The 14,234-nt window shown below is 46.3% G+C and overlaps 1 protein-coding gene across 15 annotated transcripts in view; it reads right to left on the reverse strand.

Annotated features, from left to right (window-relative positions):
* Positions 1–4,391: 4,391 nt before the first annotated feature.
* ZNF706 (zinc finger protein 706) overlaps positions 4,392–14,234 on the reverse strand; it is a 48,123-nt gene continuing 38,280 nt past the window's right edge. For 6 of the 15 annotated variants that reach the window (XR_007472539.1, XR_007472528.1, XR_007472534.1 and 3 more), the window contains one exon: positions 4,392–10,362. The gene's annotated coding sequence lies outside the window, so the exon portion shown is untranslated. The remainder of the gene's footprint in view (positions 10,363–14,234) is intronic. The other 9 variants (XR_007472546.1, XR_007472536.1, XR_007472545.1 and 6 more) reach the window with 5 other exon arrangements.

Below are 14,234 nucleotides of genomic sequence, written 5' to 3' on the forward strand. Positions count from 1 at the left end.
TGTTGGTTTACATTGGGGGCTGCCAGGCAGAATTTTTAGAAAGACCAGTTCACTCTTTGGTCACCACTAAAAAGCAGCTCACAAATAGAGGACACCCCTGCGTAAAATGGGTTTGCAGTGACTGTAGGCAGAAAGATGTGTTGGAGCAGAAGCTGAGCTCCTAGAGCAGAGGCCCTTCTCATTTGCCTCAAGTTCCAGTTTGAGCTTCTGATATGACTCAGACTCAACCCAACTTGCAACTGCCACCTATTTAGACTTCCTCACACCCAGCCCTTCCCGAAGGCCTTCATATGGCCTCCCATCTGCCTGCCATCAAGGCTGCGCATGACCTAACCCAAGTCAGACCTCACTTCTCACTACTCTCTAAACCACACACGTCAACATCTGCCCAGGTCTACCCACTGGTTTTGGCATTTATCTGACTTCCCACCATCTTGCCTTTCCTCTGATCATTCCTTAAACTCCCTTCTCTTGCTGAAAATGTAGCTATTTTTTCAAGGTCCAGCTCTTCCATGAAAGCTTCCCTGTTTCCCCAAACTCAAAGTGATCATTCTCTCCTATGACAGCGCTTTGTTTGTCTTTCATGATTCTTACCACATTATGCTTTTCATTATATCACAGTAGCTTATGTACCCTATGACTTTAATGTTCTCCAAAATGTGGGTCAGGAACCACCAGTGAGTTTTGAAATCACTTCAGTGAGTCATGACTTGAATTTTAGAAAATGAAATAGAGTCAAACAGAAGATTTTAGAGTGCATCACAGGTAAACATATTTCTCACTTTGGTTTATGGTCAAAAAGCTTGAAAATCACTGCCTTACTTTGTAATGTTTTCAGCTTCTATGTACAGAAAGCCTCCATCCAAACAGTTTAAATAACAAAGGATTTATTATTTTCCATAATGAGAAGTCTGGAGGTAGGGACAGCTCTAGGTTAGTTTATCAGTAACTTATCAACATCAAGGACCCAGATTTTTGTCATCTCTGTAATCTTTCCAGCTACCTATCCTCATGTTTGCAAGACGGCTGCAGGGGTTCCTTGTATCACAACAACATCCAACGGCAGAAAAAAAGGAGCTTATTCTTCGGATCTCTTTTTATCAGAAAATTTTTTTCCCCAGAACTCCCCCCAAGCCCCTAGTAGATCTCCTTCCATTTCTCTTCAAAATAAATTGAAATAAAATGAACGATATGCTTAGCCAAGTGTGGCAAGGAAAACCAAAATTAACTTACATGAGGATAAGAGCACCTTCCCTGAGTATCTGTCTGATCAGAAATATGGGGAAGACTAATGAATCTGAGGTAGGCAAGCAAAAGTATTTGCCAGCCCTGCACAAGTTACCTCGGACAGGGGTAGGACTAGGGTCCCTTTCTCTTCATATTCTCTGCAAGGCTTACCATGTAGTAAGTCTAGATAGTCACCTCATTTTCCAGTGATAAATTAAATCAATCACTTTGCCTCAAAGTATAAATATTCATGGGCTACATAGATCAAATATCTAATTTGAGATACTGGAGGCATTCTGCAGACATGATTTGCCAATATATAACTCACCAGAGGCTAGGATTTTTTGTCTTAATTTTTCTATTGAAATTTTAAGCATGAGGGCTAGACTAGCAGCGTTGTACATTGTAATACCATTTAAATAATAAAACACAAATTTGTCACCGTGCAGATGGCAACTGAAAATTCCACAGATGGAATTGTGGCTCTCCAGAGGAGACAGTAAACTTGTGACGGTGGGTGTAGAGAGACGGCTGTATTGGGGTGGAGAGACATTACATCATCCCAGATATGGGTTTTCTTTGGGAACCTGGCAGGATTACTGCTGAATCACTCAGCTAGGCAAATTATTGGCATGTTAGTTGTACGAAGGTCCCTGTAATTAAGCCCTTGTTCCACCACTCTCCTTGGCATCTTTCTGCTTATGTTGCCATTTAAGGCCAGACTTGAAAATAAGAATACATAAAATAATCCTATCTGCAGGAGTCAGTGGCTTAAAGTATGGAGTCAGTGCTATTTCTCCTCTCTTGCATGCACACGTATGTGTGTACACAAATACACACATCAGAGAAACCACAGGTTCAGAGGACTTTGAACTGCAGAAAGGCTTTTGTCTCTGAGATGGTTAGAATCTTTCTCTTTGCTCCTGTTATAAATGCAAGATCTTCCCATCTGACCAGTAGATAAGATTAGCCTTGTTAAGTGTCTTGCAACTCCTTCAAAAGTACACCTGAAACTAACATGATATTGTAAATCAACTCTACTTCAATTAAAGAAAAAAAAAGAAAGAAAAGAAAAAAAGAAGAAGAAAACACAGGGGCCTTTTGTTCTGGAGTAACATGGCAAACTTTTTCTCACCTGCTGGACCACAGGATGCTGAGGGTGTATCTTGTTGGTCTGGGGGCAGTAGACTTGGGTTCTACTCTTGCTTCCGCTACTAACTTGTTACCTGGTTGTAAGGCCGTGTTGGATTCTGGGTGCTCTCCCTGCTCTGCCAGAGCTTGCTTGAAGTTCCATGTTCAGTTTCAGGGGCCTTGTTTTAAGAAGGTTCTTGGCTGGCAAACTCAGTGGTGTGCTTGCAGCTATAACATGAGACGTCCAGAAACTATGGAGAAACTCTGAAGATATGACAATAGAAATAAGTACCATTGCACAGGGCTTCTACATACATTATTTGATTTGTTCCCTCTATCAACCTTATAAGGTATTTACACTCATTTTAAAGAGATTCTAGAGATCGTAGGTCAGAGAGATTAAGGTTGGTGCCCCAGGCACATTCTTTTCTTTCTTCTTTTTTGGCCACACTGCGCAGCTTGTGGGATCTTAAGTTTCCCAACCAGGGATCGAACCCGCGCCCCCTGCAGTGGAAACGTGGAGTCCTAACCACTAGAACACCAGGAATTCCCTCCAAGGCACATTCTTAACCGTGTTGTTTAACAGATGGCTTAGAACTTGGAAAGGAAGTGGCAATTACAGAGGACCACTGGACTGCACCCTCATTTCCTTTCGATAGCATTACCCCATAATAAGAGCTAAGATGTATTGAGTGCTTTCTAGGTCCCCTGCACTATGCTAAGTGTTTCAATGCATTTAAGCTTCACAAAAAATCATGAAGTGGGTGCTATGATTATTTCAATTTACAGATGAGGGAACTAAGCCTTAGAGAAAGAAGCAATTTTTTTCTGGTTGTGGCTATCCCCTGTTTTTCCTCCTTTAAAAGACTCATTCTTCAGGACTCAGCTCAAAGGTTCCCAGTGAGGCTTTCCCTGCCCCCTCTCCATCATCTACGGTTGCCCACTGCCAACCTCACGTCCTCCGTCACACGCCCCCTGTTCATTTCATTCACAGGACATATTAGAATCTGTAGATAGCTTGTTTACTTACTGATGTGCTTCTTTATTTTGTCTCTACTATTCAGATATAAACTGAGGGTAGGGACTCTGTCCTCCTGATTGTCCAATACTAGTGTCTAGCAGGGTGTCTGGAATATATTAAGTACTCAATAAAAATTTGACTGAATGAATGAGTACATGCATAAATGAATGAGTATAGTCAATCAATGGGATTTGGACATGAGTTTGTCTAATGACAGAGACAAAGCTTTAGCCCCTCTGCTCATGCATTTACTCACTCATCCTTTCAACAAGCATTTATTAAGTTTATCAACAAGTGCCAGGAACTGAGGTAGGTGATAAGAATCAAAAGAGTAAGATAGAGTCTCTGTCCTTGAAAAATCTCACCTATGAGGGGTGGAGGTACTAGCTTGGAGGAGTGATTAAGTGGGGTTTATAAAAAAGCACAAATAAAAGTATGATGCGATATGGTTTAGAATAAAGTACAAAATGACACAGCAGGAAAGAAAGGGACCTCGGTGCCCCTGCTGGACTCGGAAGACTTCTGCAGAGAAGGTGACTTTGAACCTGACCTTGAAAGAGGACTCTGAACTGTGGAGGAGAACTCATGGTACATCTGGGGACAGCATGGAGCCTGTCTCCTGTCCTGCACTGTTGCATCACATTTTGATCACAGTGCCCAGTTGTTAGAAGGGCTACTGACCAACTGACCTTTCAGTGGAAATGTCACGGAGGGGAATCCTGCCAGGGGTAGGGGTGGGAGGGCACCAGGAGGTAGGTCTGAGTGGCCTCTCGGTGTCCTCCAACCCTAAGAGTGACATGACAGGGAGCACTGTTTCTCAGAGGAAAGTACCAAAAGACAGTACAGCATGGAAACAGCCATATTCCTGCCCTAAATATAGAGAATTTCCTAACGAGAGAGCTGACAATAACCCAAGTGCATATATTGGCTTGTAGTTTTCAAAACATCTTCTCAAACATGATCTCATTTGATCCTCCAATAGCCTGCTAGATATTCTGAGGCTCAGCGAGACCATTTATTATTCATTTATTTGGTCAACATTTACAGAGGGCCACGCCCCATCCAGACCCGGGCAGTGCAAGGGGGAAGAGTACAGCCTCTGGCCCCAAAGCACTTAAGTGCGAAGATGCAACGAGGGCACAGTGTAAAGTGCTGTGACTCCACTCAGCATGTAGGAAAGAGTCTTAGCCCCGGGGACGCATGAGCAGAGTGCTGAAGTGGTGAGTGACAGTGTGGGATCCTGAGTCAGGCAGTCTTGGGTTCAGATCCTTGCTCTGTGCCCCCTTGCTCTGCCACCTTGGGTAATTAAATGAGATCGTTAAAAATAAAGGAAATGAAATAACACATGTATACTAGTTAGGCTGTAGGCTGGCTGCTAAAACAAAGATTTAAAAAGACAGTCACTTATCCAAGATGGAAAGTGAATTGTCTTCTCTTTCACATACACATTCAGCCAGGCTCTGTTCTAGGAAGTCATTCCGTCTCAGGCTCTTTCCACCTAGGCGCTCTGCCAGGTCTAGGGGTTTGACCTCATCTACCTGGTCCAAAATGGCTCCTTATCACGATGCATGCTGTGTTCAGGTGCAGCTTGACACAGGACCTTAAATGGTATCACCAGGACCCCATCCTCCCTCAGCGTGGCTTCCTTCTCCTCTGGACATTGGCTGCAGTCTCACATAAGCTCTCCCATCATGGTTGCAGGAGGATTTGGGCAGCTTCCAACTTCATGTGCTCTTAACGTTCTGTCCAGTGTCTCCTTTCTAAGAGTCGAATCGGTAACCTACACTAATCCCAGTGGTCAAGTGGATGAGAGGAGTTGATTAGCTAAGACTAATTAGGGCTCCCTCACAACGGCATCGCTTAGAGTAGGGGAAGGATGAGTCCCTACATAAAACTCTCCATACTGTTTTACCAGGAGAAGGATGAATGTATGCCAGACGGTTAAAAAGAAAAAAAAAAAAAAAATCCCTCGGGATGCCTTTCTAGTTGCTAAACGGGATGCTGCCTGATTCATGAGTCGTTGAATGAAGGCAATTGAGCTTCAAATTTACTTGGTTGAGAAAAGAAAAAACCTCTATTCCTTCTTTCCATTAATTATATGCACTTCTAGAGTACTATAATCCACAGCAGTGGTCTTTAAACTTCACCCCAAAAGCCCCAATCTTGATTATGCACCCAACTAGTACATTTATTTCTTTGTAAGTATACATATGTGCTATTCTACTACTAACATATTACTATGGTAGAAACTGCTAGTGGCATCCCATGTCCATCCTTCCCCGCTTCCTTAGTGTAGCATTTCCTAATGGGCGCATGACATCCTACAATTTCCCAGGACGCTTTGCAGCTAGATGTGGTCACATGACTAAATTCTAGCCAGTGAATTGTCAGAAGTGTAAGGTGCAATTTCCAGGAAGTGTCCTCAATGGGAGGAACATGCAGTTCTTCCCTTCTTTCTCCTTCCTGCTGCCTCGAATGTGAACAGGATGGCTTGACCGTGAGCAACAGCCTTGGACAACGGAGTGGAAGCCACATGTTGAGGATGTGGAAGAACCAGAAAGGACACTTCACCAGTTCTGGGCGCCCCACCGCCAGACTCCATTTGCATGAGAGAGAAATAAACTTCTCTCTTGTTTAAGCCTTTGTTGTTCTCTTCTCTTCTTTTTCTTCTTTCTTTTTTTTTTTGTTTTATAAATTTATTTATTTATTTTTGGCTGTGTTGGGTCTTTGTTGCTGCGCGCAGGTTTTCTCTAGTTGCGGTGAGCGTTGTAGTGCATGGGCTTCTCATTGCGGTGGCTTCTCTTGTTGCAGAGCGCGTGCTCCAGGCGTGCGGCCTTCAGTAGTTGTGGCTCACAGGCTCTAGAGCGCAGGCTCAGTAGTTGTGGCGCATGGGCTTAGCTGCTCCGCAGCATGTGGGATCTTCCCGGACCAGGGCTCGAATCCATGTCCCCTGCATTGGCAGGCGGATTCTCAACCACTCTGCCACCAGGGAAGCCCCTTCTCTTCTTTTTTAATCTCAGTCAAATCTGATCCTACGTGATAAAATTTTATACGTTATAATACATGTACCAAAATACATATAACAAGAAGAGATAACCCTAAATGGAAGTTCTAATATTTCTTGTACCCCACTGGCTGGAGGTTCACATACCCCTGGGGTGCATACCTTCCCCCCTTCATTTTAGAGCCCTCTGGTCTCCTTGGCCCTGGCCCTGTGGCGCCCCGTGGGGTTAGTTGCATTTGTGAGGCCGTTTGCCTCCTGTCTCAGAATGCGCTTTGCTCTTTGAGGCAGTGACCCTGAAGTGAGGCCTCTGGATCGCCTAGCCCAGCTGCGGCAGAGTCCCTCCCTGGCCCTGCCTTTGCTGCCTGCTGACTCTGTGTCTGTTTCTATCATCCAGATTTTGCTTTTGCAATGGGGAAAGCAGACCAGAAAATGTGACGGAATCGATAAGATGAGATATGATCTGAACCCAGAGAAGTAGGCAATCCATAATTGTCAGGGGAAAAGACCTGCCTCTCTAGCCTTGCTGTTGCAGCCCAGAACTTGAGCTAATTGGCCTGGTTCTGTAGGGAAGGAGGGGGGAAGGGAAGAGGCAAAGAGCTCTGTCATTCTAGAGCTTTCTCCCAGGCCACGGTTTTCTCTTCCCAGGAAGGCGACAACCGTGGGCCCACGCCCACCTCACCACATCAGACATGGTCAGAGTGGACCCAATTCTAAGACATCGAGGCTGGGCCGGGGAAAGCTGACCCTGCCCGGTCTCTTTAGGATCTGGGTGAGTCCATTCTCCCTCTCTTCACCCCCTTGAGGCATCAGTGCCCTGATGGTACCACAGTTTCTAAATTCCCTGACTCATGCCATCCTCGGATTTTAAAAGAGCTTATTCAAGTGGTGTAGGCAGCGTGCTCCACCCTCCACTCAGCTCTGGAGTTCAGTACAGCACTCGTGTGTGTGTGTGTGTGTGCGCGCACACACACACACACACAAACACACGCGCGCGCCCGCGCATGTGGGACAGAGGGACCAGAGAAGAAAGGGGCTGGAGTGGGGGAGAGGGGCTCCTGAAACCAGAAGGAGAAGTTCTTGAGGGAAACTTGTGCTGCTCTCATTATGAAAGCAATGAATTGGTGCCCCAAAGAGCGGCTGGCCCTTACCCCCTAAGTGGGCAGGTCAGAACGGGAAAGTGCTGCGTAGGTTTGCTCAGGAAAAGCAAACATGCTGGGGAGGAAAGCATCTTCTCTCTCCATCACAGTCTGAGCCGGCTGTTCTCCTACACTTCTAGGGAGCGAGGCTATCATGTGATTTGCTGGTAACCATGGCAACGAACCTTGTTCCGCGAAGTGGCGAAGTGTACGGAGAGAAATCCCACAGAAAGAGATCTGTCTCTTTCTGGATGTTGTCCTGTACCCAAGGGCAGCCCGACTCCAGCACAGTTTGTTCTCCGTCACTGCTGCGGCAATTGTTTGAGGATATGACAGTGATTTGCTCTCTTCTGAGCTGGAGACCTTGGGTTTTTTTGGTTCTCCTCCTGATTCTTGCATCCCCTACTTTGGAACAGTCTCTGAAGACGAAAGACAAAAATAGCTCTCTCCGAAGGAGAGGATGCTAATGCATGCTGTGCTTTCAGAGATGGGCTTCTCTTTGTAAAGCGTGCACCTCCAGTAAATGAAGCCTGGGGGCAAACTCTGCTTTCTTCCCTGGCCACAGAGAAAGCACTAGTGAAGCTGAGGGAGTGAACGCACTGCTCTCTGCCAGGAGAGGCCGGAGGAGTGGTCTGTACTGAGGAAGCCTAAACAGCAGTGAGTGGGGTGCCGCCAACCTGACCGTGGGCACTCACCACTCCCCTGCTCACAGGCTTCCCGGGAGGAAGTGGCTCTGATATTCTCTGTTGCAAACGAAGGACAAAATTATAATTTGGGGAAATGCACATTGTTAAGTGATGCAGCCAAAAGACGGCTGCAGAGTGATGGGCACACACAAGGTGCCCCCTCTGAGCTGCAGCTTCCATCTGCCTTTAGGAGACCACACAGTGGGCGTTGCCTTTTCAGTGGGATGTCATCACGTTTATTGCCTCGGTGACCTTGAACGAGCCACTGAGACTCTTTGGCTGTCAGCTTCTCCATCTTTAAAAGAGGCAGAGTAATATTTCTGTAGCCTTTCTCACTGGGTTTTTGTAACAATCCCATGCGATAATCTAAGGGAAAGGAGTTTAAAACTATAAATCTCTATATGGTACCATTATCCTTCTTCTCAGTTACAGAAATATCCATTCTTAAAGGATTCTGAAAGTTGGAATGAGTAAGTAAATTAGGTCAAAAAACTATCATAGTGCAAAGCCATAGCTGTTACCAAGATAGTGTTTTTAGCTAATGTTTAATGAATGCAAAGCAAATCGCACACTGCCTGTAACCCTAACACCCCCGCTGGTATGACAGTTTCCATTTTACGGATGAGGCCCAGATTCACATAGCTGGTGAGAGAGTTGGGATTCACGTCCTGGCCAGTCTGATTCCCGAGTCTAGGGTCTTAACTGCTGCTGGGGCCTTGTGCTGGGGGAAATTCACTGCAACATTTCCACACTGCTGGAGTTAAGTCAGCAGGTGGTTTCCTGTCAGTTCACAGAGCAGCATGGGGGTGTGTATGCGTTTATAAAGAGGGGGCTGTCTTCCTTCCCCATCTGGGCGGTACCCATTCATCCCATGCAGACATGACCGTCTCTTGGCTCCTCATGGAAAACTCCAGTAGCTAAAAGCTGGACTGCCTGGGTTCCCCCTCCTGGTACTGTCGAACCGTCAGGCCTTGCCCTGTTGGCTCTTCCAGAGTCATTCTTGACTCTTCTCACCCTGCTCATGGCCTGAAGGCCCACCCCTCTGGACCACGTGGTTGCGGTTGCGTTTGGCCACTGGGGAGCCCTGGCAGGAGAAGAGTGAGGCCAGGGAGTTTGTTCTTCCAGCTCCCTCCCTCCTGGGTGGCTGCCGCTGGCGGCTCCTCTCATCCCTTCAGGAGGGATAAGGACTCCAGCTGTCACCAGCCCCAGGGACTACACTATTCCTTGCAGGGTTCCTTAAACCCTGCTCAAACTTTTATAAAATCCCTTTATTAAACATTCCTCAGTTCCCCAGCTTGGGTGAGCTAATCTGTCCCCTTCTGGGCCCCTGCCTGACACAGTAAAACAACTTCTCCCTCCTAGGACTATTATGGGAATGAAAGGAGCCCGTGAGTGTGAGTGAGAGAGCTGTGTGCTCCATAGGGGCCAGAAGGTGAAAGTGGGATGATTGCCTCCCCCAGTGCCTCTGTGGGCATCATCCTCTCCAGGGGAGAGAGTGGCCGGCAACCTCGCCGACTGCCCGGCAGCCTGGCTTGTCCAGGAGCCCAGCCTCCATTCTTCCTCAGGCGTTGGCTGGTTTGCAGTAGGAAAACAGTGCACACTGAATAAATAGAAGTCGATGATTTACACGATGTGAAAAAGGAAACAAGAACATTAAGCTCATTGAAGGTGAAAATGAAAAACCAAATAAGTGCATATAGCAGTTATTCATTTATCCTAAAGATATTTATTGAGCACCTGCCATATGCAAAAGATGGAGCAATGAATAATACAGACCTGGCCCCATTTTCTCACAGAGCTTGCGCTCCAGTAGGGGAGACATACAGCTAAATAAAGGATACTGAGAAATCTTTTCCCATTTAATTAAAATTGTGGGGAATTCCCTGGTGGTCCAATGGTTAGGGCCCCGTGCTTCCACTTCAGGGGGCACGGGTTCGATCCCTGGTTGGGGAACTAAGATCCTGCATGCTGCACGGCACAGCCAAAAAAAAAAAAAAAAAAAAAAAATGTGTTGCAGAAGTTGGAATGGTGGTGAGGGAAGTGACTGTCAGTTCAGTACTTACTATGTGCCAGGTACTGGGTAAGGCATTTCATTTGTATCATCTCATTTAATTCCACAACATAGGGTAGAGTCATCCTTTTTCTGCGATGAGGAAGCTGAAACCCAGAGAGTTTATCTGATTTACAAGGTCAAGGACCATTCAAAAAACATTTATAGAGCACCTGCCTTGCTCTGTCCCTGCTTTTCAAGAATTTACATGTGGTAGGAGAGATAGGTATGCAAACAGATATTTATCAAACGCTTGGTTATGTGTGGTGATAGTGATGTGTTCAGGGCATAAAGGGAGCACTGGGGGGGTCGGGGGGATTCTTAGCCTCACGTGAGATGTCGGGAAAGACTTAGGGAAGGGAAGGTCTCAACTGAGTTCTAGAGTTGATAATAGCCAAGTTGGAGGTAAGAGAGAGCAGGGGTCTCTTGGACAGAAGGGGTTCCATAAACAAAAACAGGCTGCAGAGCAGGGAGTGTGGACGGGGAGCTGTAGGCAAGGGCAAGGCTCTGGCGGAATCTTATTTTATAGCAAGAAACGTGGACTGAAAATCCTATACCTTACCTTCCAGGTAAAGAGTTCAAACAGAGGAGTAACATGGTCAGTTTTGGGTTTTAGATACATCACTCTGGCTGTTATGTGGAGGACAAATTTGAGGTGGACACGAATGGGAGCAGAGAGAGAGACTTCAAGAAGCTTAATTGTCATCAAGGCAAGAGATACTAAGACCCCAAAGGAGGTCAGAGGTCCAAGTGGTGGAGAGGAGGCAACTGTTTGGAGAACTACTTTAAAAGGTAGTGTCAGGGACTTCCCTGGTGGTGCAGTGGTTAAAAATACACCTGCCAATGAAGGGGACATGGGTTCGATCCCTGGTCCGGGAAGATCCCACATGCTGTGGAGCAACTAAGCCCGTGCGCCACAACTACTGAGCCTATGCTCTAGAGCCTGAAGGCCACAACTACTGAGCCCATGTGCCACAACTACTGAGCCTGTGCTCTAGAGCCCACAAGCCACAACTACTGAGCCCATGCGCCACAACTACTGAAGCCCGTGTGCCTAGAGCCCGTGCTCCGCAACAAGAGAAGTCACAGCAATGAGAAGCCCGCGCACCACAACGAAGAGTAGCCCCCGCTCGCCGCAACTAGAGAAAGCCCACGTGCAGCAAAAAGACCCAACGCAGCCAAAAGTAAATAAATAAATAAATGTATTTAAAAAAATTAAAAAGATAACAGGGTTCCACAACTTCTAAGCCACCATCCCACACAAATCAGGTGCTGGGTAAGCATTGTATGGAAATTTAAAAAATAATAATAATAAAGGTAGTGTCAGAATGTAATGATTGGACTGGCTTTGTGATGAGAGGGAGAGAGAGAGAAACTTCTTCCCAGTCTAGGTGGTAGATGGATGGATGTCAGGGTTACCAATTGAAATGGAGAATGTGAAGAAAAAACAGATTTGGGAGGCAGAGGCATGATGGCTATTGTCTGGACCCGTTGCACCTCTTGTCCCGTGTTATTGCTATAACAGACCCAAGAAGTAGAGCCATGACCTAAGCTGGCCGTGTCAAGTTCACTCCTGGAAACTTGAATCTATGCAGTGACCTGGTTCTCGCCTCCAAACACTGGGTTGTTCAGTGATTGCTTTGACTCTAGGAACTACCTTGCAATCCTTCCGACTACTCTCTTCTACGCATAGGCTAGTCAGCCTCAGTCCCTGTTGCTTACAACCAAAGAGCACTAATGAGAGATGAATTCAGCTCTGGACATGGTGGGTTTCAGGCCCATGTGACAGCCGCCACGGGAAGACCAGCACCTCCAGGAAATATGAATCAGAGGGGAAAGGTCTGGGCTGGAGTTATCCACATACGAATCGTGGTTGAAACTAAGAATGAATCAGACCACTGAGAGAGGGGTGTGTGTGAGAATATGGGTGGGCAGAGGGCGGCACCCAGGACAACAAGAAGTAAAGGCCGGGAGAGGAAGAAACAGGAACTTAAATGTTCAGAGAGAGCCCAGAAGAACCAGGAGAGCGTGATTTCATAGAGACCAAAGGAATAAGAGTTTAAAGAATGAATAATTGAAGGTTTCACATATAGGCAAGGGGCCAAAGTAAACAAGGGGCTGAACTTTGACTTGACAAGTAGCTTGTTGATGATCCAGGGGGTAGCATGGAGGGAGGAGTAGGACGGAAGCCAGACTGTGTGAGGATGCAAAGCATATGGGACGTTAGGGAGAAGAGGTAGTGCTCTGGCGAGTTTTACATGAGAGACTAGATCGGAGAAACTAGATAGTGATGGGGAGGGGGCAAGGTCAAGGGAGGGGTGTTTTTAGTAGCTCCCATCAGGATTAGCTGACTCAAAGCCCGAGCTCCTGGGACTTCCCTGGTGGTCCAGTGGTTAAGGCTCCATGCTCCTAATGCAGGCAGCCCGGGGTTCGATCCCTGGTCCGGGAAATAGAGCCCACATGCCACAATTAAAAGATCCCACATGCCTCAGCTAAGACCCGGCGCAGCCAAATAAATAAATAAATATTAAAAAAAAAAAAAGCCTGTGCTCCTTCCATTCAAAATCTGCCTTCCTGTGCCTGGAGAGAAGGGGGGTTTGACTGGTGAAAAGAGCCCCGGCACAAAGAGTATTCTTTTCAGGTTGGTGGTTTTGTCTGCTGTCAGATGCCCCTTTGGGGCTTCATATCTGAGTGTGGGAGGGGCTGAGGAGCATTTGGAAAGCTGACAAAAGGACAAAAGCAGGTGGATTTCCTGCGCCCATTTCCGGCCTGACTTGGTTCCATATAGGCCCCAAACCAAAACAATAAGAAAAAGACGGAAAACTTGATTTGCTCTTTTATATTCAAATTTATAAGTCCCTCTGCCCCTCCCCCCCAACACCAAATTCAGGGGGAAAAAAACAAAACAAACAAACAAAACAAAACCTCAAACCATTCCTGGGAAATGAATTCGTATTAGAAGGACAGTAACTGCCCTGTGTTGTTCGGGGAGTTTGTTCCTTCAAGGAAGACGTGGCTTGGCAGGTCCACTGTGCTAACGCTTCCGATAGACTTTTACTTTAGATATTTATTGGCAAAGGATGGATGAAATAGAGTTGAGCCAATGACAAGAGTTTTAAAAAATCATTTTAAAATTCCTTGATATTATAAAACTTCTATATGCTCGTTGGAGGAAGTTTGGAAGGTACACAAAGACCTAAAATAAGCTGAAGTCCCACCCCCAGGAGGACCATCTTGGAATACTTCTTTCTAGTCTTTGTATCTAGGGGCAGGGCCAATTTTTGAGAGCTGTTTTATGGCCGATCCACTAATGTCAGTTGCAAGGCCATTTCCGGAGCGACTGTACACCAGGATCCTACCCACGGTGTGTGAGGGGAAGGGAAAAGGATGATAGGTGCAGGGAAAGAATGGTCTAGTGCTAACATCTATGGCAGAAAATAGCAACAAGACAAAGGCTGAGTATGCCCCAGAGATAGATCTGGAACCCAGATCTCCTGACTGCAGTGTCAGAACCCTTTGCACCAGACAGATGGCTCTCATGTTCCAGGTATGCCTTGCTTTAAGAAACCTGACGTCTGGGGTATCACTTGTATTTCAGTTGCTGTGGCAGGTTGGATTCTTATTCTCTAGTCTCTCCTCCTCCCATCGCGTGACCTTGTGGTGCCTCCTGGTACAGCTGGCCTACTTCCCTGCCCCATTGTCTTTGGACTTGGCCACGTGACTTGCTTGGGCTAACAGAAACATTAGCGTGGGTGATGGGAGCAGGGGCTTTAAATATGCTTTCTTTTTTTTTTTTTGAAGAATTCTTTTTTTTAACGTGGACCATTTCTTAAATGTCTTTATTGAATTTGTTACAATATTGCTTCTGTTTAATGTTTTGGTTTTTTAGCTGCAAGGCATGTGGAATCTTAGCTCCCCAACCAAGCATTGAACCCGCACTCCCTACACTGGAAGGCGAAGTCCTAACCACTGGACCACC

This window comes from Orcinus orca, chromosome 17 (assembly GCF_937001465.1).
Source record: "Orcinus orca chromosome 17, mOrcOrc1.1, whole genome shotgun sequence".
In the NCBI taxonomy this organism is placed as follows: Eukaryota; Metazoa; Chordata; class Mammalia; order Artiodactyla; family Delphinidae; genus Orcinus; species Orcinus orca.